Raw genomic sequence first — 27,631 nt, 5'->3', positions numbered from 1 at the left:
GAATTAAATTCTCTCATACTTAACGGTCAGGATCAAGTTTAGTCGTCTAGTTTGGTGGGACCAATACAACTTCGTAATGATGCTGTGGAGTGTGGGCGTGCCCCTGCCAGGGGCTGAATCGAGATCCCCACTCCCAGTGATGAATCTGAAACTCTGAATCTGAATCCCTTCTTTCTCCCTGCCTCCTCTTTCAATAATACAGTTTCTCAAATCGCACAAGGTTCGAGCGGGTGGTTCGGAATGGATAAATCCATTAGAGAAGATATATCATCTGCAAAAGCAGTTTTGCTGGGGGCTTTGGCTTCAGGCGTTAATGTGCGTTTTCTTTTGCTTTGATTCAATCTTGTTGCAGAGATCAAACAGTTTTAAATCCTCTTTTGTTTGGTTATCAGGGACAAACATGGTTTGTGCTCAAAATTACATTTTTGATGCTTGGTGTTTGTCTTGCTGCCATGCTGGGCCTAGCGTTTTCTTCTAGCGATTCCACCATGATGATTCATGTTCTTTTCCTCGTTCTTATAACTGGGCTCCTCTTTTTTCTCCTTAATGGGTAATTGTTCTCTCCCTCTACACACCTTTTATGCTTTCTTTCATGAAAAATGCAAATTTTGCTTATCTCAAGATAATAATCTACACTTTGGATGTACATTTCCTTGGTCCTGGAACAGAAAATTCAGCCCGGATATTCTTGTAGTTAAGGGCCAGAGTTTAATGCTATATATAAGAAACGATTTGCAGCTTATTCAACTACTAACTGGTTTCACTTATTTCAACATTTCTAGGTCCTTTACCTGCACAGTCTTGCATTCCTTACTTTGATTCATCAAATGTTTGTATCCTGTTTCCATATTGTTCAGACCTCACCTCAACAGTTGACCTTTTTTTTTTTTTTTTTTTTTTTTTTTTTTTTATCAATAGCCAGGAAAGCCATATTGCAATAAAGTAGAAGAGAGAAAGGGCAGTTACAATTGTCTAGGGATCTAGAAGAGATACACATACCAAAAGGGTAAAAGGAAAAATTTGAAGATGCTATTGGATACATAATTAAAATTTTCTTTTATTTACTATAAATACATATACATATGCAAATATACAAATAACATCTGTATATCACTTTCGAGGGTGGAGGTTCTGAAGAAACTAAATCCTTCTTACCCCTACTTCAAGTCCGAGCTCCATCAAGAAAACAAAAGAGAAGAAAAAAAAGAGCCAGGCTATCCACTGAAAGTAGGGGTGTCAATTGGATTGGATTTGGTCCAATCCGATCCAGTCTAATGTGAGTCCATTACAAATGGACCAGGTCCAATCCAATCCAATGTATTTTGGACCATTTTGGACTGGTCCAATTCAATGTCTGGACCGTCCAATCTGTACAATTTTGTTTTTAATTTAGATTAATTTTAATCCAAACTTGGTCCATTGACACCTATATTCTTATATTCTATCAATGGATCAGATATTGGCTCAATCCAACCCAATCCAATATAAACTCATTACGGATGGACCGGATCCAATCCAATCCAATAAATACTTTAGACCATTAAGTCTAGACTGGTCCAATTCAATATGTCTTGTTGGTCCGTCCAATCCGTCCAAATTGATTTTGGTCTGGACGAGGTCCAATACAAAACCAGTCCATTGACACCCCTACACTGAAGAGCTGTTTGACTTTGACACTTATTTTCACCCTTGGTGCCAAAGCTCTATTATTTCTGCTGTGGTGTAGCAAGGATGACAAGCTGTTAGCTCCCTCTTTCATGCATCCAATGACATTCTTCATTTCTCCTCTACCACAGTTATATCATGCCCCAATGTAAACCTCAACCTGAGCCCATGCAAAAGCGCCATGGCCCCTACGCTGGTGCAGTTTCCCAAGCCAGTAGGACCTGAGGAGACTAGAAGTCTTGTCACCTGAACTGACTCCGTAGCTCCTCAATTCTTGAAGGTGTTGAAGCTCAAAAAAAGCAGCTATCAAAAATTGAGCTTGACCAGGGGAGGGGGGTTGCTGTACAATACAATTCATCCTATCTACAATATAATTAGAATTCAGTGGTAGGCAGATCAGCAAACTCAATGGCTGACTCACCTGTAAAACAGGGGGTTTCTTGGGCTTCTTTATTTTGGGCTACTTTGTAATTTTATTTGAACTTATGATTCTATGACCAATCTTAAAGGAAAAGTCACATCTCGTGCCTTTCCCTAGATTTTTTTTGATAGATAATGCCTTTCCCTAGATTGCCAGTAACTCTTATTTGCTGGATTAATAAAGTTTTACTCATTTATCAAAAAAAAAAAAAAAAAACTAAGGGTCTGCCAACAATTTATGTTCCCTCTACCGTGACATCCATTGAAATGCTAGTGATGAGTTACTCCAACTCTCTGACATTGAAATCAATAATCACCTATATGGCTTGATCTTTCTCCAAACTTGATCAATTTAATGCTCTTTTTTCACCTTTTGCTTTTTTGGTGGCTGAGGTGGGTGTTCTTTTTCTCTGTGTTCACATCATTTGATGGTAGGATGTTTGGTGAACACTAAGTCAACGAAGCTTCTTCGAGGGAGCTCCTTCCTCCAGAAACAGAATTAAGAGAGAGAGAGAAAGAAGAGGAAGAGAGAAGGAAATAAGGTAGTTATGCTTTTTCTGCCAATTCTGTTCTACCCGAAGGCCTTTTATAGGCTTTCGCACTTATCAGTTTATCATGTCTACGAGCTCTGCATGTGGAAGGTTATGATGTGGCCTACGGTTATAAACAAATCGCAGGGGAGGTTTGTAACGCATTGCGTGTGCTTCTACTACTGCTGCATGGGCTTCACGACTTGTGTGGGCTTGGCTTTCCTGACTTGTATGGGCCCGGTACCTAATGGTGGGTTATCCACCTGGGATCCATCATCTCCCCCACCCTTAAGAACGACCTTGGCCTCAAGGTCAAGATGGTGAAATTGTTCTTGCAACTGATTGAGGTCTTCCCAAGTGGCATCTTCTGGGGGCAGGTTTGTCCACTGAACAAGGGCCTGCTTCACCACTTTGTGACCCATCTTTATCCATCAGATGTCAGTGATGACATTGGGCTCAACAATCATCTACCCCTTACTAATAAATGTCAGTTCGTGAGAAAGTGAAAGAGCAAGGAAAGAGACAGAGGTTCAGATCTGTTAGGGTTGATCAATCTGATCAAACCAACCAAGAAAAGAGATATTTATATTAATCTTATGTAAATGGACAAGGTTGTCCTTACAAAGACAATAAAAGAACTGTATGCTAAAATATACACCTATTATAGATTTATAGTACAAGAAAGAAAAATAAAGTACAATAGAATTACAAAACTACCCTTCAGTAGTTCTTCTACACGCCCCCTCAAACTGATGCTGGGGTATAAGCATCAGTTTGTCAACAAGGAAATTATATCGAGTTTTGGTGAAGAGATCCGTAAGCTATAGACCCGATGAAACATGTGGGAGAGAGATATGACTCGCATGGAGAAGGTCACGAATGAAGTGACAATCCACCTCAATATGTTTAGTGCACTCATGAAATACAGGATTGGTTGCAATCTTGATTGCACTCATGTTGTCAGCGATCAGAGGAATAGTAGATGAGTGATCAATATTCATGTCATGAAGAAGTGCCTTAAGCCAGATTATTTCACTGCATACTAAAGACATGGCTCTGTACTCGGCTTCAGTAGATGACTTGGAAACCATTTGTTGTTTCTTGCATTTCCAAGAAATCAAAGAATCACCAAGGAATATACACCAGCCAGTAGTAGAGCGACGAGTGTTAGGACAACCTACCCAATTAGCATTTGCCTAAGCTCGAAGTTGTGTGGATGAAGAGGATGAGAAAAATAAGTCATGTGATAGTGTACCCTGTACATAACGAATGATTCGGAGAACTGCAGAATAGTGAGGCTTGTGGAGAAGAAACAAATTGACTCACAATCTGAACCACATAGGAAATGCCAGGTCTAGTCATGGTTAGGTAGATAAGACTACCTACAACTCTACAAGTTGTCGATACAGGGTAGCATCAGGAAGATCACCCTCATCTTTACTCAATTTACAATTAAGCTCTAGAGGTGTATCAACATGTTTAGAGTCAGTCAAGCGAGCAAGAGACACCAAATCAGAAGCATATTTTTGTTGGTTGACAAAGTAATCCTAATGACATCTTTGATTTTCGAGTCCAAGAAAGTATGTTATTAGCCCAAGATCTTTCATTTTGAAGGAGTTACTAAGCAGAAGTTTGAGTTTGTTAATACCATCCACATCATCTCCAGTAATAAGGATGTCATCAACATAGACCAAAAGAAGAGTCAATCCCTGAGCCCGTTTGAGAGTGAAGAGAGTAGTCTGAAGCACTCTGTTGAAAACCAGCCTCCAACACTATTGTACGGAAGCGATCAAACCAAGCTCGTAGAGCTTGTTTAAGGCATATAGAGATTTCTTCAGTTTACACACCAATTGAGGATTGTCACAGTAGCCGGGAGGTGGTTTCATGTAAACTATCACCTGTAGCTCTCTATGGAGGAAGGCATTCTGGACATCCATTTGGTGAACTGTCCATTGTTTGAAAGCAGTAATGGCTTGTAGCAAACGAACTGTTGTCATTTTGGCCATAGGTGTAAAAGTTTCATCATAGTCAATTCCATACTCTTGCTTGTAGCCTTAAGCAACTAGATGGGCCTTATATCTGTCCAGAGTACTATTAGATTGAGTTTTACGGTGTAAACCCATCGACTACCAATTATGGAGGCATCTGGGGGAGGAGAGGCAAGATCCCATGTATCATTCTCTGCTTGAACCTTTGGATCTATAGCTTCTTTCCAATGCTTAACTGCTACGGTCTGGTTGTAAGACTTGGGAATATCTGTGGATGACAAAACAACTGAGAATGAGCTATAACTCGAAAAGAAGCCATAACGATCAGGTGGACGAGAAATACAAGATGACCGATGCAAAGGAATAGATGAAGGTAAATTCTCAGGAGGGGAATCTACACTTACAGTAGTGGTAGGTGGAGAGGAATGACTAGTCACTGTTTTTTGAGGTGGAGGCATAGGCAATGGGCGAACTGGATGCTTTCTGAAATACGTCTAAAGAGGCTGAAGAGAAGGAAAATCACTTGTAGATCCAAAGTCATGAAGAACAGAAATGGATGTGCAGGTAATTTACAAATATATTCAAAGAATGAAAGATTCTCCAAAAAGATGACATTACAAGAAATGCGCAACCGACAGACTTTGGGATCATAACAGAGAAACCCCTTGTGTTTCGTACTATATCCCATGAAACCACACGTGGCTAATTGAGCTGCTAGCTTAGTGCATTCATGGGGAGGGAGATAAACAAAGCAAACACATCCGAAGACACGAAGTATGGATAGGTTTGGTCAACGATGAAATAAGGACTGATGGGGAAAAGAATTTTCAAGAATAGGTGTAGGAAGACTATTGATGAGATGAACAATAGTGCGGCCGTGCGGGTCGCCTCCACCCAGAAGGTATGGGGAGCATGAGAGTCTTGTATCAAGGATCCCACCATACTAGCAATGTGATAGTTCTTGCGCTCCAATACTCCATTCTGTTGAGGAGTACCAGGACAAGATCTCTGGGACTGAATGCCATGTTGTTTAAAATAGGTTTGAAACTCACCATCATAGTACTCTCCCCCTAAATCTGACATCAAAATATTAATGGGAAGATGTAAGGGTTTGGTCTTAGTAGTGGATAAAAATAAATCATTACAACCATATACAGGTAGATAATCACCATTAGCAGTAATAATATGGTTGTCAAAGGTTCTAGGTTTAGAAGTTGGTAGACTCTAGAATTATTACCATCACCATTAGCATTTTGTCCAGGTCTTTACATTGGTTAAAGACTCTATAATTATTTAACCATTTTACTTTTGCTGATTGTTGGAAGGATTGGAAGTTGGTAGCAAGCTGTTCCTCCTACAAGCGAAGGGCAGTGACTAGCTGGGTCCCCCCTACTCTTGGTTCTTTGAAGCTGACTTTTGATGGGAGTAGCCAGGGTAACCCGAGTTCCTTTGGGATGGGAGGTGTACTGAGGAATGAGGCTGGAGAGGTTGTCTTAATCTACTATGGCCCTTTAGGAGTTGGGAACTCTATCCGAGTAGAACTGCTAGCTGCAATACAAGGAATACTTCTTGCAAAAGAAGTGGGCGTGGAGCAGCTTCTGATTGAAGGAGACTCTAAGACATCAGCTAATGCTTTTGCTGATGTCTTGGCAAAACAAGGGATAAATAGGGAAACATTGTTCGGAGCACAATTGTAACTATTGTTTTAATTTCAACATTCATGTTTTCTCTGTTGTAGTTTGTGTATTTGCTGTTTGGAGAGGCTGCTCCTCACGCCTCTAAGGGGGTCTTCTTGTATCTATTCATTATTTTAATGGAATTGATGTTATTTATCAAAAAAATAAAAAAGGTTATAGGTTTACTATTATTATCTTTTAATAAAAGTCTCTGTTATTTATCAAAAAAAAAGGTTCTAGGTTTAGTAGACTGACCGAAGGAGGCCCCAGTCATGTGTTTGAGGCCCCTAATCAATAATCCACATGTGACAAGGAGATGAACACAAAAAAGCAGACTTACCAGCCAGTCCAAAAGCAGAAAAAACAGAAGAAATAGTTGAAGACATGAGCTCACGAGTTTTTTCTTCAGTCAGATTTCCCTGGGCATCTGGTTTGTGAGCTGATGATGAGGTGGTAGTATCAATAGAGACAGATTTGGTTGAGGCCTGATAAGCCTTATGTTGTCCTTTCTTGGGAGGCCTAGTCAGGCATTCCACTATAATGTGTCTTTGCTGTTTGTAGTTGGTACAAAAGTTTTTCTTCTTGCAGTGGGATGCCACATGACCAAATTCTTTGCATTCATAACACTGCAACTTCGAAAAGTCTTTCTTAGCCTTCTGTTTGGTGGCTAAAGACACAATATCAATCCCATGTTCCTTCTTCTGATCTAGCGCAGATAAGGTAAGAAGACGAGTTTCCTCCCGTAACAACTCTCCAAGGATTGCATCAACTTTAGGCACCGGTTCTCTATTGAGAATGCTGGATCGTAAAGTTTCATAATCAGGCCTGAGGTGCATCAAAAAGTGCATAGTCTTTCTCTTAGTGAGATGCTTCTTCATAGTCTTCACACAACAATCTGTAGACACATCCCCAAAGTGAGCTATTTCGTATTCAATCCAGAGATTTACAAATCCTGCATAGTAATCCTGAATCTGCTTCTCCCCTTGAACATGGGAGAAGATGTGAATTTCAATCTGATATTGCCTAGATATATTCAATTGCCGATATACCTTTTCTAGGTATTCGAGCATGTCATGGGCAGATTTGAGACCTTTCATCGGAATACTGACATCCATTGAGATAGACCCAAGTATCCATGAGGTAACCTGAGCATTCTTGGTTCTCCACTGTTTCAGCCTTTTGACATCACTGGCATCGGGCATGGAAGTGGAACCGTCGATGTAACCCCACATACCTTTCCCTTCAACAAAATACTAACAATGGAATTTCTAGAGAGCATAGTTGCTCCCATCGAACGTAACAGAAATAAATTCATTCTTTTCCAAAGCCATAATGAAAAGGAAACATGTAAAGACTGATCGAATCAAGCAATAAAGTAGTAATCAAGCTGTGAGAGTCAAAGAAACTGATAATAGAAACCTCTTACAGTCATCAGAAATTGTCCAAGTTCCAGCAAATGGAGAAAAGTTGAAACACAGTCCAGAAAAGGAAAGTCTGGGTGCAGCTGCCTAGAAGAGATGTACAAATCTCTCTCAAAACTTCTCAGATCTCGATGAAAGTTTCAGAATATGATGAGAGGGCCTAGATGACACTTCCTTTCAATTCTTATTGCAAACTGATGTCGTATGAGAGAGATCTAATGAAATCTCTCTCCTTGGATGCGCAAAGCATAGAGAACAGGTCTCTGGAGAGATCGAAACAATCCAGAGTCAATCGGCAATGATTAAAGTTGTCAAACTAATCAGAAAGAAGGAGAAAAGGATCATAGAGCAGTATGCTTTGATACCGTGTCAGTTCATGAGAAAGTGAAAGAGCAAGGAAAGAGACAGAGGTTCAGATCTTCTAGGGTTGATCAATCTGATCGAACCAACCCAGAAAAGAGATATTTATATTAATCTTATGTAAATGGACAAGATTGTCCTTACAAAGAGAATAAAAGAACTGTACACTAAAGTACACGCCTATTACAGTACAAGAAAGAAAAATAAAGTATAGTAGAATTACAAAACTACCCTTCAGTAGTTCTTCTACAGTAAACTCAGGCAATAGTGACTTCACCAAAGCTGCATCTGCTCGACATGGTTTGAGGAGTGAGACATGAAATACTAGGTGGGGGCAGTACTTGGCAAGTCTAATTTGTAAGCCACTGCTCCCACTCTCCCTGAAATGCGAAAGGGACCAAAGAAGCAGGGTGAAAACTTCTGCCACACTCTTTTTGCCAATGATGACTGTCTATAAGGTTGTAGTTTCAAGTAGACTAGGTCCCCCACTTGGTATTCCACCTCGCGATGTTTCTCATCATACTGCATCTTCATGTAATTCTGAGCCTTGAGTAAGTGATTCTTGAGTGATTGAAGTGCTTCATCTCTGGCTTCAAGCTGCTGTTCAACCTCTGCAACTGCTGAAGTGCCTTTCTCATAGGGTAACACCGAGGGTGGGACTCTTCCATACAAAATCTTGAATGGGGTGGTCCCAGTAGTAACATGATAAGTGGTATTATACAAAAGTTCAGCCCATGGGAGCCATTTCAGCCACTGAGTAGGCTTTTCTCCTGTGAAACATTTGAGATAAGTCTCTAGGCAGTGGTTAACTACTTCCGATTGCCCGTTAGTCTGTGGGTGGTAGCTGGTGGAATGATAAGTGCGAGTACCCTGTGCCTGGAAGTATTCTTCCCAGAATCGGCTTACAAAAGTGGGGTCCCAATCCGTGATGATAGTTGTTGGTGTACTGTGGGGTTTTGCCACTTCACGAGTGTAGGCCTGAGCTACTTGAGATGTTGTGTAGGGGTGGGAGAGCGCAATAAAGTGCGCGTACTTGCTCAATCTATCCACAACAACCAGTATAACAGACTTCCCTCCAGACTTAGGTAGTCCCGCAATAAAATCCATAGTTACCTCATCCCACACCTGATCTGGAATGGGTAGGGGCTGTAGCAGCCCAGCTGGGGTTTGGGCCTGATATTTCCGAGTTTGGCACATAGAGCAACCTGCAACAAAATCCTGTACTGCCTTCTTCATTCCCTGCCAATAGAAGTGGGCTGCTATGCGCCTATAAGTTATGATCATCCCCAAATGACCTCCCTCTACTGACTCATGGAATAACTTCAATAGGTCTCTGTGGAAAACAGATTTCGGCGCTATAACTAGTTGCCCTTTGTAGAATAAGTCTAAGCCACCAGGGAGTACCCTGCTACTGGGTTTGCCCCTGATACCAACTGCTCCCGAGTTAGTTTTAATTCATCATTTTGTTGAGCTTCTTCCTTGATGCGATCAAGCAAGGGATGGAGAGGTCTGTAAACTGTCAAAGAGTTCATTTCTTCTCTTCTAGATAAAGCATTAGCAACTCTGTTGGAGGGGCTAGGTTTGTATTCAATGGTGAAATCAAAGCCCATTAACTTGCTGGCCCACTTCTGTTGTTCAAGGTTAAGAATCCTTTGTTCCATCAGATGTTTGAGACTCCTCTGATCAGTCCTCACTGTGAATTTTCGCCCCAACAAGCAAGCTCTCCATTTGTGCACGGAGAGCACCAAGGCCATCAGCTCCTTGTCATAAGTAGACTTTAAATTGGGCCTGGGCTGACAGGAACTTACTGAAATAAGCAATAGGATGTCCTTCTTGCATCAGAACTGCACTGATCACTCTGCCCGATGCATCAGACTCCACCACAAACGGCTTGGTAAAGTCAGGTAATGCCAAGGTAGGTGGTGTCATAATCGCCTTTTTTAGGGATTCAAATGCTACTTCTGCTTGTTCTGACCAAGTAAAGGCTTCTTTCTTCAACAGAGTTGTAAGAGGGGTGGCTAGGGATGCATAGCCTTTTATGAACCTTCTGTAGTAACCGGTGAGGCCCAAGAAACCCCGCAAACTCTTAATGGTCTTGGGCCGAGCCCACTGAGTCATTGCTACAATTTTCTCGAGATCGGTCATTGCAGTCCCCCGCGAAATTGTGTCCCAAATATTGAATCTGTGTCCGGCCAAATGTGCACTTGGAGGGCTTGGCAAATAACTGATTTCACCGGAGAATCCCAAGGGTTAGCTCCAAATGTTCTAAATGAGAAGCACAATCACTACTATAGATCAAGATATCATCGAAGAAAACCAAGATAAAGCATTTGAAGTGGGGCCGGAAGATATCATTCTTGAGGCTTTGAAAAGTGGAGGGCGCATTAGTAAACCCAAAAGGCATGACAAAAAATTCATAGTGGCCATCATAGGTCCCGAAAGCCGTTTTGTGGATATCTTCTGGGTGGACCCAGATCTGATTGTAGTCGAATCGTAAGTCTAATTTGGAAAAATAACGGCATGCTTCAATTCATCAAATAACTCATCTATTAATGGAATTGGGAATCTATCCTTCACAGTGATGTTGTTAAGGGCCCGATATAATCAACACAAAAACGCCATGTTCCGTCCTTCTTGATGCGAGCAGGACTGGAGAAGAATAGGGACTGTGGCTCGGTTGTATAAACTAGTTGAATAGGGATGTGGTGATCATGAGTATGTACGGGAGGTAGGCTGTTTGGTTCTCCAAATACATCTTGATACGTTGCTAAGAGCTGTTGTAAAGTGGGGTCCTCCGTAATAGTATGGGTTCCGTTGTCACAACAGATAGTGGGTTCCACTCCCAATGATCCCAAATAAACCAGGGTCGCTGCACTGGAGTGAAAGCTGTAATTGAAAGCTGTAATTGATAACATGTTGGGCCGAATCTGCTGCTGGTTCGGTTGGCCCAATTCCCTTCAATTGGCATTTCTTCCCATTCATCCAGAAATGCATAGTCAAGAGGATCCAATCACATACTGTTGGCTCAAGTAGTTTAAGCCATTGGATCCCCAGGACTAAGACAGCCCCACTAAAATCCAAAGGGTAGAAGTTCACACTGAACACATGGCCTTGAATTCTAAGGCCCACAGCCCTGCACAACCCCTCACAAGGAATTTGTTGTCCATTAGCTGCCTTAACAGCAAAGGGAGTCACTGCCTGAACCTGTAGGCCCATTTGTTGAGCTAGGTCCAGAGTGATGAAGTTAAGGGAACTCCCACTGTCAATTAGGATGCACACTCCCCTACCCTTAAGTACACCATACACTCTCATGGTCTCAATGGAATGGAGACCAATCAGGGCGTGGAGTGAAATCTCTGGGTTTTCTTCAATGGAGTCTTCCGCCTGGTCGGAGACCATGGGTCCGGTGTTCACATCTTCACTCTCATCCAGATTGTCAACAATTTGAAGAAGGAACATCGGGGTTAACTCAGTTTTGGATGTCAAGGGCTTGGGAGCTGGTCCGAAAATTCTTGGCTATGGGTTCCTCCTTACCCGGTTCAACTTGTCTTCATGCAGTCGGGCTAGGCTCACAGCAGTCAAAACAGTAGGGGGTTGCAGGGCTTTCGCTTCCAACCTAATGTCTTCCCACAAGCCACTAATAAAACAGCCGGTGAGTGCATGTTCCGGCCATCCATGCACTCTCATGGCTAACCACTCGAATTCAACTTGATATTCTCGAACGGAGCCGGTCTGTTTCACTCTAGACAAAGCTTTGTCAAAATTTTCAAAGCTGGAAGGACCAAATCATATTTGCAGGGCCTCAACAAAGTCTAGCCAGGAGAGTTGTGGGTGTAAACGGCGGTACCATTGGTACCAGAGACTAGCCTCTCCATCAAGATGGATGGAGGCAATCTGTACTCTCTGGCCGGCTGGAATCTCATGGAAATCAAAATGCTGCTCTGCGCGGTATATCCAGGGGGAAGGATCGGCACCCGAGTATGTGGGGAATGCCAGTTTGGGGCTGCGAAGGTCAAAGGTGCCGTTCGGTTGAAGGCTGCCACTGCTCGATCCCTCCTGATCTGCCTCCTTGCTCAGCTGAGTTGACATCCCTTCGATCTGAGACACTACAGCAGAGAGGGCATCTTTAATACCCCTCAGTTCTTCCTGCATCCGATTGATCCTTTCTTCTTGTGATTGATTGCAAGTGGTGGGCATGGTGGATCAGGGGCTCTGATACCAATTGGTGAACACTAAGTTGACGGAGCTTCTTCAAGGGAGCTCCTTCCTCCAGAAATAGAATTAAGAGAGAGAGAAAGAAGAGGAAGAGAGAAGGAAATAAGGTTGTTATGCTTTTTCTGCCAATTCTGTTCTACCCGAAGGCCTTTTTTAGGCTTTCGCACTTATCATTTCATCATGGCTACGAGCTCTGCATGTGGAAGGTTATGACGTGGCCTGCGGTCATAAACAAATCACAGGAGAGGTTTGTAACGCCTTGCATGTGCTTCTGCTGCTGCTGCTGCTGCATGGGCTTCACAACCTGTGTGGGTCTGGCTTTCCTGACTTGTATGGGCCCGGTGACCTGATGGTGGGTTATGCACCTGGGATCCATCAATGTTACCCTGTATGTATTGAATAACTATGGAGGTGTTGCCTGAGAATTTTCATCATGTGTTTTTAAGTGCAATAAGTAAGATCTATATTTTAATTTACATAATATTACATCTCTTAAGGCCTATTTCTTCATATAACAAATAAATCAATAGGGTATGAACTTAAACTTGTTTGTCATCACTCAAAATTTTATTCAGATAGATGATTTATGAGACTCTCAGGGAAGGAATTTCGTGAGTGTAATACATTGAGATGTAGACTAGTATTTTCTTAGGAAGGTTTGTAGATTATTTTATGTGGTATTAGAAGTTGATGTATCTGTTTGTGATTATTTTATATTTTCATGACTGCATTCTGTTATAATTTGGTGATATTTGCTCTTCTGTGTACTTAACATCACATTCAACAGTTTTTCAGATGCAACACTTGTCTTATGGATGAAGTCTTGTCTCAAGTGAGCTTGACTTATTGTGAATTTTCTTCTAATCTGCCTCCAATTGGTTGCACATTAAAATGAAGGAAAATGGATGATTTCCACAAAGTGCTATTATATGGTGTTTTGGTTGCATGTAAAATGAGCATTTTTCTAAATGGAGAGACCAACGGGCTTGGGTGGAAGTAATAAGAAATGATTTAAGCGCCCATAATTTAATGATGGGTGATGCTGAACAGAACAGATCAATAGAATGGTGAAACAGGATTCATGTAGCTGACCCCAAATAGTTGGGACTAGAGGTGTTCATTATATGGTTCAAACTGCCAAACCAAACCGGAATTTGCAGTTCGGTTTGGTCTAGACTTAAAACAGTTTGGTTCGATTTCCTGAATTTTAGAAACCAAACCAAATCGTAAACTGAAATATATACATATATTAACATATATATTTATATATATGTATATATATATAAAATATAATATATATAATAAAATAATTTCTCAAAACACTCTCATTCTAACCAAATTCAATAGCAATGATTCAATGATTTTATGGTGACTAAAAGATAACATTTATTATTTATGCAAGTATATATGTTGTTTGGGCTTTCTAATTGGGTTAAGCCCAACAGAATGGCCCAAACCATATTAGAAACATCACTAAACCGTAATAAAACGGTTTGGTTTGGTCTGAGATCTACTCTAAACCGCACCAAACCGAATCGTGAACACCCCTAGTTGGGACAAGGCTTAGATGTTGATGATTTTATGAACAGAGAATTTGTCTTGTTGATAGAAATCTTGCAATGCATATTCTTTTCTTAATCATTCATGTCCATTTTCCAATTTAAGCCAGATGCCAAGAAGATTGGGATAATGGTTTCCAATTCTTATTGATTATCATTTTCCACCTTTTGGTCATTATAAATGAAACTAACGTGCTCATTCATTCTTACCATAACATAAGAAATATTTATTCTATAAAAAGAGTCCTGCTATGGTACCAGAAAGGCATGGTACCTAACAAACTCATAACCAATCAATCGGTATTTTCGTTTAAATTAACATGGGATTTTGATTGATCAAAGTGGTTTAGGTTTTCACTTTGTTCTTTTATGGGCAATGAGTAAGCTTCATATCCACAATCCATGGTAAGGAGTCAAATCATTAACTTAAATGAATTTATCTGCAATCCTAGAACTTTTACCACTCAGTGTTGTAGACCATTTCAGACCCTTAGAAGGCCTTTAAATGAGAGAGTGCGGTTAAAGGGCTTGGAGTGGACAAACATAGGGGCAAAGAATAAAGAGTGGTTAGAAAGGGAGTTTGAGGTGAAAGAAATAAATGATGCTATGTTCTCTATGGATAGGACAAAAGCTCCGGGTCTAGATGGGTTCACAATGGCTTTCTATCAAGATTGTTGGAAAATCTTGGAAGATGACCTAAAGCAAGTGTTTGATGAATTTCACAAGAGGGGAGTAGTTAATTTGGGGTTGAACTCAACCTTCATAATTCATTGCTTTGGTTCCAAAGAAGAGAGATGCATTACACTCAAAAGATTTCAGACCAATCAACCTTGTTAATAGTCTATACAAGATAATTGTGAAAGTGCTCTCTCAAGATTAAGCAAGTTCTCCCTACTATTGTGGCCCCAAATCAAGGAGCCTTTGTGAAAGGGAAGACAGATTTCTAGTCAAATCCTAGTTGTAAATGAGTGTATGGAGAACTACAAAAAGAACAAAAGGAAAGGAGTGGAGGAATATACCTGATACGAAGTAATAATAACATCCAATGAAGGTGTTCACGCCTAAGGGAAAATCCAAATACTGCTTCCACCGAAGATGACACAGTGGGGGATGAAGCAGAATCAACAGGATGATTTTTTAGCAAGAATCGAATTCTTCAGTAAGAATGTGATGGAAGGTTAGTGAGCACGACTTCAAATTACCTTTTCTACCAAAAGGTAATATCAAGAACCCTTCTTGACCGCTCCCACAGGTGGAGATCGAACTAGTATGGCGGCAAGAGCAGGAGAGGAGACATTGCAGTCAAACTGTGTTGTCTCTCTCTGGAATTCAGCAGTCTGTTAGATGATCTGGAGGTTCGCCCTGCTCTTCTATTTATAGCCTTAAAGAGAGGTTCTCCTAACCCCATTAGGAGTTTCCTAATCCAAATCTTGTATTTGGATCTAGACTCTCTTTAAAAGATAAGGATAATCCCTTATCTTATCTACAAATAAAGATTAGCCTTCCTAATCTAATTAGGAGTTTCCTGATCCAAATCTTTATTTGGATCTGAACTCTTTGAGTGGATAGGGATAATCCCTTATCCTATTTGTTGATCTAAATCCCATAACCGCTCTTTTAATTAAACTCATTAAGCCAGTTCGAATTGGGCTTTAGGCCCATTAAGTCCATCTGCTCACTTAGCCTCCTAACCACCGCCCAGTTGGTTATCCTTGTATGGTGTGGGACCCAAGCATTGATCTACACATCAGCCACATGGATTCAGCCTGGCCTCTGTTACAAGGCTTGGCCGAATTCACTGTAGGAAACATTGAACCCCTGAGTCCATTACCATGGGCTCTTAATGGGCCCAACATTTATACTAAATGGTCATTGGGTCAAGCTACCTTATAAAAACCCAAGGACTGTGGGCAGACGCAAGATTAGCCCCTCATGTATTACCCTCAATGGTCTTACACTTAACCTCTCAGCCCATAATGATCAAACACTGCTCGACAAGAGAGGACCTCTCCCTTGGCTGCAAGGAACAGTGCTGCACTCTCTACTCACATGGATCCCGGGAATTAAATCCTTTTGCAAACATTTTGAAACCGTAATAGATATGTATATCTTTATATAAATATATTTTGCAAATACAAATTTCAACGATTGAAATCGGCTGCTGGCATTTTTGGTTTCCATCAGAGAGAGTGCATCCCCAATCATTACCTTTGTACGACAAATGGGCTAATCCTGTCACTATGATCACCCACTCAGATGAATTCTCGGACTGTCCCAACATACCCAGGTTTTGACCCACTCTAAGGATCTCATTGATTGGCATATCAAAGACAACCCAATCCGACACCTAGTGCAGTATCATAATCGAGTATAGGGGTTAGGCGTAACATTCCGGTTTTACCCATTTATCTCCAAGGTCCAGGGTAATACTGGAATTCTGGTCCGGTTTAGGGTTTTAAGAAAACCCACACTACATGTACCTCAGGTCTCACCCTGGCAGCTGAGAAAGCCAACCAACTTGGTGGCACATTAGTGTCGGCCTTGGCAGGATAAATCTCCCCAAATCTATCCAACGATTGTGAAGATTCTAAACTAACACGAGTTTCATATGTATTCAGTTTAAGGGTATCAAACATGAACACACCATGATAACATGAATCAAATATGTACTTTATTCATTTACATTAAATGTCATAATGTACATCATTCTAATTGGAGCTAAGGGCATACACTGTCTAACAGCTCCCACTTGCACTTAGGTCCAATCTGGTATAAGTTGGAGTCTCATGCTTTCCACGTGTTTCTCAAACACTTTCTGTGTTAGTGACTTAGTCAATGGGTCTACTACATTTTCCGCTAACGCTACATTTTGAATTAGGACGCCCCCTCTTCCAACTATCTCCCGTAGTACATGGTACTTTCTCTCGATGTGCTTCGACTTCGAGTGGGCTCGTGGCTCCTTAGCCTGAGCAATGACTCCAGTGTTGTCACACAACAATGGAATGGGTGATGTGCTGGATTGAACTAGTCCCAATTCGTGAATGAACTTCTTCATCCATATAACTTCTTTGGCAGCTTCACTTGTGGCAATGTATTTGGCTTCGGTTGTGGAATCCGTCGCAGACCCCTATTTGCTGTTTTTCCAACAAACGGCAAACGATCCTATCGTGAAGATATAACTAGAAGTAGACTTTTTATCATCTGGATCTGACTAGAAGTCGGCATCAGTATACCCCTAGATTTGTAGTGAACAGCCATTAAACACCAGACAAAACTCTTTTGTCCTTCAAAGGTATTTTAGTATGTTTTTCACAACAGTCCAATGCTCCTGCCTTGGGTTTGATTGGAATCTGCTCACCACACTCACTGCCTGAGAGATGTCAGGATGAGTGCACAGCATGGCATGCTCTCTACGGCTGAGGCATAGGGAACATCTTTCATGCATTCAATCTCTTTGGGAGTCTTGGGAGACATACCCTTGGAGAGACTGACTCCATGCTAGAAAGGAACATTTCCTTTCTTGGAATTGTCCATGCTGTATCTCTTGATTATTTTGTCAATGTAAGCAGATTGAGATAATCCTATTATTTCTTCGATCTATCTCTATAGAGTCGAAGACCCAGTATGTAGGAGGCTTCTCCAAGATCTTTCATGGAGAATTGCTGTGAAATCCACACTTTCACCGTAGTCAACATTTTGACATCATTCCCAATGAGTATAATGTCATCTACATACAGAATTAGGAACATAACCTTATCTTCACTGGATTTCCTATAAACACAGGGCTCATCCAGATTTTGCTCAAAGTCAAACTGTTTAATGGTAGAGTCAAACCGAATGTTCCAACTCCTAGAAGCTTGCTTAAGTCCATATATGGATCTGTTTAGTTTATATACCATGTGTTCCTGACCCGCAACTATGAAACCATCGGGGCCCTTCTTCCTCTTATAGATCCATTTGCAACCAATTGCTTTTATCCCAAGGGGCGGATCTATCAGAGTCCAGACTCCATTGGTCTTCATTGAATCCATCTCAGCTCTCATGGCATCTACCCACTTCAAGGAATCTATGTCCAACATAGCTTCCGTATAAGTCACGGGGTCCTCCTCATTGGTCGTGGCTTCCACCAAGTAACTTTCTTGGTCATAGCCAAAATGAACTAGAAGCCTGGAAACCCAGGTAGATCTCGTAGATTGGTCATTAATTGGAGCTTGTGGGACATCTCCCACTACCTCTGAGCGCTCTTCATCAAGAACAACATCTTAACGATGATTGTTCAGGATATAATCATCTTCCAAGAAATGGGCACTTCGACTACAGAACACCTTCTGTTCTCCTGGGTCATAGAATAAGTAACCCACAGAGCCTTTGGGGTAGCCTATGAATAAGCAATGGCTGGTCTTGGATTCCAAATTGTCATCACTCATTCTTTTAACATGTGTCGGACAATCTCAAATCTTCAAGTGTCTCACACTTGGTATCTTACTGGTCCAAAGCTCATAGGGAGTCTTCGAAACTGATTTGGTTGGAACCCAGTTCAACACGTATATTGCAGTCTCTAATGCGTAACCCCAAAAGGATGTGGGTAATTCTGAGTGTACGAGAAGTAATCGAACCATATCCAATAAAGTCTGGTTCCTCCTCTCTGACACACCGTTTAGTTGTGGTGTAGCAGGAGGAGCTAGTTGTGATACTATCCCATTGTCCTTTAAGTAGTCCCTGAATTCATCAGAGAGATACTCGCCACCTCGATCTGATTTAAGGGTTCAAAGGGTCTTAATTTCTCTCCCTAACTATTTCTCGACCTCTTGTCTGAATTCTTTGAACTTTTCAAAAGATTCAGACTTATGTCTCATTAGGTACACAACCATACCATGATTAATCATCGGTAAATGTTATGAAATAAACATGTTGGTAGTGTCCTAACATTCATGGGACCACATACATCAGTATGTATAAGGTCAAGTGTGCCTGTCGATTTTTCAGGCTTACCGTTAAATGGTCGTTTCGTCATCTTACCCTGAAGGCAAGGTTCACAGTTTGGAAGATTTTCTACAGTTAGAAAATCCAAAGAACCGTCATTTACCAACCTTGTGATATGATCTATGTTAATGTGGCCAAGTCCGTAATGCTACAGGCACGTGGGATTAACTGTATCACAGGTTCTTTTCTTGGTGTTATTATTCGACGTAGTTTCAGTTATGTTTGTTTCCAGAGAAGGATGGAGAACATAGAAACCATTCTCAAGTTCTCTGTATGCGAGGAATTTGTTATTTCTTTTGATAGTAATCATATTACTAAAGAGAACAGAATATCCATCCGCATACAGTTTTGAAACAGAAATCAAAATTCTTCTCAAATTGGGTATATAAAGACAATCTTTTAATGTAATTGATCATTCTCCGAAATACAATTCTACAAACCCTATGGTTGTAGCCGCAACACTTGCAGAAGTCCCCAAGTAAAGAATCACCTCTCTGTCACTCAGTCTTTTGCTTGTCTTGAACCCCTGTAGTGAGTTACACGCATGAGTTGAAGCCCCGGAGTCAATACACCAAGAAGCAGAAGTTACCAATAAATTGGTTTCTATGACAAAGGATTCGAAATTACCTTGTTTCTTGGTCTCCAGGTACTGAGGACAGTTCCTCTTCCAATGGCCGACCTGCTTGCAGAAGTGACAAGCATTTGATGCTTTGTCCTTCCTCTACCTTTTGGTCTTGCTAATTTTCTTTTAAGGCTTCTTCTTTGCCTTCCTCTTCTTTTTGCCCGATTTGCCACCTTCAACAAACATGCAATGGGCTCATCCTTATTTATCAGTTCCTCGGCCCTCTGCAACATATTCTTGAGTTCCTGGATGCTAACATTTATCTTGTTCATGTTGTAATTCATGATGAACTGATTGAAGGAAGGAGGCAAAGAATTTAGGATGGTATCAACTTTGGTGACATTATCAAGCCCAGATCCAAGAGCCTCAAGTTCATTGATATATCCCATCATCTTAAGACAATTGTCATGAACTTGCTGGTTCTTGGACATTTGTGCGGTCATGAACTGTTTTAAGACCTTCTAACGAGTAGAACGATTCTACTCCTCATACATTGTCCTCAATTTATCCAAGATATCCTTGGACAATTCAATCTGATCCAACTGTCGCTGTATCGGATTATACAAGAAAGCTATGATGTAGCACCGGGCAAGAGAAATTTTCTCTTCCCATTATTGATAATCCCTCCTACGGGCCTTAGAAATAAAGGGAGTTTGAGGTGAAAGAAATAAAGGAAGCTATGTTCTCTATGGATAGGACAAAAGCTCCAGGTCCAGATGGGTTCACAATGGCTTTCTATCAAGATTGTTGGGAAATCTTGGAAGATGACCTAAAGCAAGTGATTGATGAATTTCACAGGAGGGGAGTAGTTAATTTGGGGTTGAACTCAACCTTCATAATTCATTGCTTTGGTCCCAAAGAAGAGAGATGCATTACACTCAAAAGACTTCAAACCAATCAACCTGGTTAATAGTCTGTACAAGATAATTGTGAAAGTGTTCTCTCAAGATTAAGCAAGTTCTCCCTACTATTGTGGCCCCAAATCAAGGATCCTTTGTGAAGGGAAGAACAAAATGAAAGGAGTGGCATGCAAATTGGACCTAGAAAAGGTGTATCACTTGGTTGATTGGTCTTTCTTGATGGAAGTGTTGGTTAACTTTGGAATTGGGAACAAATGGTGTAAATGGGTTTTGGGATGCATTAGGAGTTGTCACTACTCAATGTTGGTAAATGGAACAATGGTGGATTTCTTCCTAGTTTTGAGAGGAATAAGACAAGGAGACCCACTCTCCCCCTTTTTGTTCATACTGATTGCAGATGTTTTAGGAAGATTGAATCATAGAGCTAGCTCGGAAATTTAATAAGGGGCTGGAGGGTAGAAAAGGAGGAGATACCACTTACGCACTTGCAATTTGTAGATGACACAATACTTTTCTGTGAAGGTGGGAACATGAGTTGGATTAGGAACTTGAAATTGGTGATACAATTGTTTGAGCAAATGTCAAATCTTGAGATAAACTTGGAGAAAAGTTGCATAATGGGAGTGAACGTGGAGGGAAGGGAGATTAGGGAGTATACAGATACTCTAGGGTGTACAATCTCGGAGTGACCTGTACAGTACTTACGCCTTCCCCTAGGAGATAACCCCAAGAAAGGAAGCTTCTGAATTCTGGTGGTGTAAAGATTTGAAAAAGACATGCTTCTTGGAAGAAGAATTATCTCTATGAGGAACTTTTTGTGGGAGCCAGGAGAGGAAAAGAGGGACCATAGGGTGGGGTGGGAGGTGGTTACTAGAAGCCAGAAACAAGGAGGTATTGGGATTGGAAATATAAGAAAAAGAAATATGGCTTTATTGAGGAAGTGGTTATGGAGGTTCCCTTTAGAAAAGGATAAGTTGTGGGCTAAGTTAGTAGTCAGCATTCATGGTCGGGAGGACAATGGATGGGATCCTGGAATTCTAGCAAGGACTACTAGTGCTTCTCCGTGGAAAGCCATCCATGACCTACCGGTTTACTCCCCTTGGGTTAGGTATGATTTGAACTCAGGAAACCTCATTAAATTTTGGGAACAAACTTGGGTGGGGGACATTCCCTTCATGTACCAGTTCCCTTCTTTGTATGTTCTCTCTGACCTGCAAAGTGAGACCATTTCTTCCTTCCTAGTTCCTTCTGATTTTGCCTCAGGATTTGGGTGGAATTTGGGATTGAGAAGGGCTGTAGGGATACAGATTTGGGTAACATTTTGAACCTTTTGTCCGTTCTTGAAGACATTTTCTTGGATCTTTCAAAGGACAGCAGATTTTGGACCCTCTCATCCTCGGGTTCTTTCTTTTGTGCATCTCTGTTCAAAACCTTAACTCAGCAACCTGCTCTTCCTGGTTTGTCTTTTCCTGTTAAAGAGGTCTGGTGCAAGCCCATTCCTCCTCGGGTTGGGAGTTTTTGTTGGGAAACTTTCCTGGAAAGAATCAATACAAGTGATCTACTTCAAAGAAAGAGATCCAAGACTTGTTTAGCCCTGCATAGGTGTATTCTTTGCAAGGCAGATGGGGAATCTAGTTACCACTATTTGGTATCTTGCCACTATGCTAAAACTGTATGGGAGTGGACTTTCTCACTTTTTGAGTGTACCTGGAACCCCCTAGTTAATGTACAAAGTTTGTTTTCCCCTTCCTTTTCCAGATGGCCAATGAAAAGAGGTAGGATCATGTGGAGGTGTATGAGGGCCGTGGTGTGTTGGACCTTATGGGAAGAAAGAAACTCAAAAATTTTTTCAGAACAGGAAAGAAACATTGAGAACCTAATAGAGTTGATTCACATTAGGGTGGCACATTGGCTGAAATCTCTGGATTTATTCACAGATTTCACTGTGGATGACCTGTTGAGAAGTTGGAAAGAGATAGCAAGTTCTGCCCAAGTTAAAAAGGACAAAGTCCCTCTTTGACACCTCCCCCCTTGGGCTTCGTAAAACTGTATTTTGATGGCAGCAGCCTTGGGAACCCAGGTTTGTCAGGTATTGGGGGAGTATTCAGGAATGAGGAGGGAATTGTTTCAGCCATCTACTCTAGCCCTATTGGAGAGGGTGACTCTCTAAGGGCTGAGATCATGGCAGCATTGGAGGGAGTTCAAAGAGCCAGGGAGTTAGAACATTAGGAGACTGATAATAGAAAGGGACTCTGAGGTGGTGATAAGATAGATAAAGGAAGACAAGACTGCTATGTGGAATTACAGCAATGAAAGGAAAAAAATATTAAATGGCTGGCAAAAGATATTGAGATAAAATTCAGTTGGGTGAAGAGATCTGCTAATTCATTTGCGAATGGGTTAGAAAAGCAAGGGGTGATTGGGGATTCTTTGTTTTGGGCTCATTTCTAATCCTGTAATTTTGTTTTGTTGTTTGCAAGGGAGTTAAGATAGCTTACCTCCCTCTGCTTGTATGGATACTTCTTTAATCTTAATGAAATTCATGGTTATTGATAAAAAAAATTGAAATGAAAATGCAAGAACCAAGTTAAGTGGTTGTGTTATGGGCCCGGTCGTAGGATCTCGTCACGGGTCGGTCCACGGGGAGAACCTCTTGCTTCCCCTTGCGCCTTCCCTTGCGTGCAGGCCCTATTGTGGAGAACGAATGGGTGATTTGTCCAAGAGACCACCCGAACTCTCCTCACTCTTCTCTTGACTGGAAACTGAATACTTTATTCCCAAATCACAGCTCCTTAAATAGGAGATTACAAGAGGAGACTCCTTACTCCATTCGACTAAGCTGGGACAATCCAACTTTAAATCAAACTCCTACTTCTAATAGACTTCTAACAGAACTCAGTTCTTATCTCTAATAGATAAGTAAGAACAGAACTCCTACTTCTAACAGAACTCAGTTCCTATCTCTAATAAATAAGTAAGAACAGAACTAGATAAGTAAGAACAGAACTGGAATAAGTAAACTATTGGCGAGCTGGCAAGAAGAGCTGATGTGGCAATATAAGCTGCTGTGTGGGTCCCCCCTCACTGCTGCTGCCGGTGGCGGTAATTCTTCCCACGAATGCATCCACAACAGGTTGCCTTAGCTTTGTGCTGGGGATAATCTTGAAAGATGATCTTCCTTATATTTTTGAGTCTTTGACTGATAGAGGTCTTATCCTCACAATCACAAGGCAAAGATAGTGGAAATTTGGAACTCTAAGTCAGAGCTTCGTCGAGTTAAATTTTGTTGGTTGTTCCCTGTGAATTCTAGGAGACTAGGACCCCCTAGAATCCAGGTTGTTTTCAAGAACAGTGATTGTGGCCATCCCTAACCTCTTAAGGAGTGGCTCGTTCAATCAATTCTGCAAGAGATGGATTCCTTTAAAAAAATATAGTAAGGAGAAAATTCATTAGAAAAATGAGACTATACGAACAGGTGAGAAGGAATTACCATAACAGGGTAACAGAACACATCACCACCACCCATGACCCAACCCCAACCCTTAAAGGAACTCCAAGCCAAGTTCCAGCTAAGATCTTCCAAGATGCCTAATAAAACCAGAACACTAACTAAATTATCACTGCAATCAACAAAACCAATAATAAAAGCCAAAAAGAACACTCCCTAGTCCCTACCTACCCCATCTTTAAAATATACACAAGGTCTTAGTCTCTTAGACTAGCTCTCTCCATGAGATATCAAAGGATACCTAATGAAGAGATCCAAAGACTGAGTAGATAAGAGATTGATAGATCTGGAGGCATTCAGACATTATGTCAACAGATTAGAGTAGCTAGATCTTTGACACATGGATTGAGCTCCTTGTCTTATTGGTTTCTAGGAGGCCCTGCAGGGGGTATGTAACCTAAATACAGCAAGGACACAGCTGGACGAGGTTTAAGATATTAAATTTACAATAGAAACTGAAGTGCTCAAGACAATACCCATGTACAGTTATCTGAGTATCATAGATGGTGGGCCTACATGAGGTAATAGCTATTAGGATATCTCCATACTTAAGTTTTCGCAGAGTCTAGGGCCTTTATAATGGCACCTTGCATATATTTCTTACATTAATATAATTTAACACACTTCCATTTTCTGTGAGAGAGAGAGAGAGAGAGAGAGAGAGAGAGAGAGAGAGAGAGAGAGAGAGATCTAGGGCCTAACTGAGGCAATAGGGTACCATTATACTTGGGCTTTTGCTGAGTTTAGGGCCTTTATCATAGTACCTTACATATATTTTCATACATTAATATAATTTAGCACACTTAAATTTACTGAGAGTGTGAGAGATGTTTCCTAGCACTGGTTTCCTTCAACTATATGCCTATTCTTTAGAAAGTAGCTATTGTACTTTACATCCCAATGCAGTAGGATAATAAGACACATTAAAGTCTTTGAGCAAGAGATGATGTATGGCATACTCAGAAATCAATTTACTACAATAATTTTTTTATCAGACACATACAGGGACTTCAGTGTTTTAGAAGCTTGACCAATCAGTGAACTGGACAAAGATTGGTTCAATCCAACTGAATGATCAACTCTTGACACTACACCAAAACCAGTTAATTGTCATCTAAAATAAATTAAATAAATGAAAAGAAAATTGCTCCATGTCAAACTGCCATCAGGTTCGATATTCATGCAAATTTGAGGGTCAGACTGGTGGTTCATAGGTTCTTTTCAATTTTCGTAAGGACTCAATTCACTAGTCAAATTGAACCAGTGGCATTTCAGTGGCCCAATTTTCGGGTCCAATCCAGTTTGTTAAACATTGATATGTGTATGTGTGTTTTCAAATTTAAGCAAGGATAACCCTATCCTTAATGAATTCTGCACTAAAGGTCTAGGCTCCCAAGTTTGTATTTGATTTTTTGTTCTTGTTTGAACTACATATTTGATTTTTTTTTGTTATTGTTTGAACCACATATAGAATATATGATCTAATATATGATCTAATATATGGGTGAATGCCATCTCTTTAATATAAGCAATCTTATTCTCTTTGAATTTATTTGGCAGTCACAATACAGGCACTACTTTTGGTTAAATAACAGAGAAAGAAAGATCAAGATGAATAATAAGTATATTTTTAATAAATAAATTAACTTTAACAGTGGATTGGTTTTTCTGAGTTGTCTGAAGGGGAACACATATGGTTAATTCTTTTAAACACAGGCTGCATTCTTTTCACTGTAAAGGGGCTGATTACCAAGAAAAAAATTGTGAAAAATTGTGTTTTTTAATGTAGAAGGTATTGATAATAGATGAAATATTTTCTATCCCTTTTACATTGAAAGGAATTAAGTTATGAGAAATGTTTCATGTCTGATATACTTTTGAGGAAAGTTAGCACAGATAAAAAATCAGGCAATTGAAATTCACTAACTTAAGGTCCACATCTCTTAGAGGGACATGTCTCCTTCAACTGAAGCATTGGGCCTATGTTAAGACTAAAGGAAAATACAATCCCCGACATCAAATCTTACAATAAAAAAAACCCCTCGTCCTCGCCTTTGACTCTCATCCTCACCCTAGACCCAGACTCTTCCTTTTTGGAGTATGATAATTGGATAATTATCAGCAAGTAAGGCTTAATATGATAATTCTTACACTTAAAGGACGATGTCTGATAATTGGATAATTTCCAGTCCAGAAAGTAAGGTTTAATACTATGCCTACTTTTTATGGGTTGCTATGGGGAATTATTCAGTTTATGTTGGAGGAGAGTGTTGTTTTCCAAAGTTCATTAGAACAGCACTAAAAAGGACATGGGGCTAGAAGAGCTAGGGGTACACCAAAAAGGACATGGGTAGAAATATTAAAAAATAATTCAAGCACTAATAATTTAAGAATGGATATGGCTTTAAATAGAACAGAGTGGCGAAATAGGGTTCATGTAGCCAACCCCATATAGTTGGGATAAGGCATGGATGATGATGATGATGATGATAATGGTGACGATTAGAACTGCACTAAAAAGTCGATCCTTCAAACTTCTGTGACCAGATATGGCTAGATTTCATTGACATGAACCAGAATGTGGAAATTATTAACATGTGTGCTCTTGAACCATGAACTTCATGCTTCTAGAATCTACAGTTAACAAATGTCTCTCTACCACTTGGAATAGTGGAAATCATTTCAGATGTTGATTTTCCAATTGCAAACAATTCTATTGCCAATAAAAAGTATTCTTTTTTTTTTTTTAATTTTAGCAACTGATATCATAAATTTCATGCACCTTTATGGAATATGTTAATTCTGGGATGGCCCTGTTTTTGCCAATGTTTGATGTTGTTGTTGATAATGTTGATGATGGCAAAGGCTTATAAGTTCATCACTTAATTTAATCAAGGAAGTAGGTAAGCTACAAAAACTGATCCATTGTTGCTTGCCAGTGTCCTTTGATGCATAAAGTTTCAGAGATTTGTGTGCTTAATGTAAACTTAAGATGTTTATATACTTGTTATAATTGAGAGATGATGCATCCAAACAAAAAAGTCAATCGATGCACACTCTCAAAACCATTCTAGTTTAACAGAACAAAAATAGGACCACCATATTAAAACAATAAAAGCATATGGCTGTATTTTGAGAATTTTATTATCGAGGCTTCCTTATGCACTGTTGTTGGATGTCTCTGCAGTTTTCTTGCACAGACGGGCTTGGTATCTGTAGAACAACAATTGCAAGAAATGGGCATGATGCCAAAAGATTGTGATGAACAAAGCAAAAAAAGTAATTAAAGCAGTTGCACATATGTAGCATTTGAAAGTAGAGCCAACATCAAAGTATCAGAAAAAGCCTCAAAAGGCCATTTTAATGTCAACTTGAATGAAGCACACACATTGGATTAGTGATTCATGTCAACAAGAAGAAAAAGAAGCAAACAGGACATGTTTAATAGACTGATAGAAAGCTTGCAGAAGAGGCTCCATTTCTCAATCTTTCTTGGCTTCCTTATTTTCCGATTTCCCCTTATTCTTATTGGACTTTAGGAAGCAGAAGCACGAGCAGCATGGGAGATGAAGTAAGAACTTCATTGTGCTGTTTTTTGGTTGTGCTAAATGTTGTGAAAACAATATGTATATAATGTGGCTAGAGTTATTCCATCATTTCTTGGTTTTTCTTTTTTTTCTTTTTTTTTTTTACATCCCATTTACTTTTTCACTCATCCAATTGATTCCTTTCCAATTGCTTTTGGTAAAGAAGATGCGTAATCAAGCCAGCTTCAGGATACGGGTGTTTGCTGGTTGGTTTATGATCAAAGAAAGTCTATTGGG

The 27,631-nt window shown here is 40.4% G+C and overlaps 1 long non-coding RNA gene across 1 annotated transcript; it reads left to right on the top strand.

Annotated features, from left to right (window-relative positions):
* Window positions 1–27,463, top strand: LOC148877732 (uncharacterized). Its single transcript, XR_016098830.1, has 3 exons — window positions 1–315; window positions 393–550; window positions 26,995–27,463. It is a non-coding gene; the product is annotated as an uncharacterized LOC148877732 (long non-coding RNA).
* The last annotated feature ends 168 nt before the right edge of the window (window positions 27,464–27,631 follow it).

This window comes from Nelumbo lutea, chromosome 1, assembly GCF_056320005.1.
Source record: "Nelumbo lutea isolate HS-2025 chromosome 1, American lotus-T2T, whole genome shotgun sequence".
NCBI lineage: Eukaryota > Viridiplantae > Streptophyta > Magnoliopsida > Proteales > Nelumbonaceae > Nelumbo > Nelumbo lutea.
The sequence above is the reverse complement of the archived record's forward strand: the minus strand, read 5'-3'. Positions and strand labels throughout refer to the sequence as shown.